Source organism: Myotis davidii, unplaced genomic scaffold, assembly GCF_000327345.1.
Source record: "Myotis davidii unplaced genomic scaffold, ASM32734v1 scaffold147, whole genome shotgun sequence".
NCBI lineage: Eukaryota > Metazoa > Chordata > Mammalia > Chiroptera > Vespertilionidae > Myotis > Myotis davidii.
In genome coordinates this window covers 5,979,664-5,979,993 of record NW_006383010.1, presented here as the reverse complement: position 1 = coordinate 5,979,993, position 330 = coordinate 5,979,664, and positions in this window count along the sequence as shown.

Below are 330 nucleotides of genomic sequence, written 5' to 3'. Positions count from 1 at the left end.
GGAGCGCGCCCGGCGCTCGGCAGTGACGTCATCCAGCACGAGCCCCGCCCCCGGGGACGCTTGAAGTTGATGGAAAACACCCGCGGGCGCCCGGGTGCTGTCCTTAAAGCGCCAGGCCAATTGTGACACACCGATTCTGAGGAACAATTTCTGCCAGGTTTCACAGAGATGTCGGAAAACTGTGGGAATGTGGGCATGCCAGGGCAGCTACACCTTCTCTCCAAGCTCCCACTCTGTACTGGGCCCAACAGCAATGGACTTAAGTAGATGCATTGAAAGACATTTGTGATGTTGTGTCAGGATTCCTAGAGAACCAATGTCTTCCTAGCA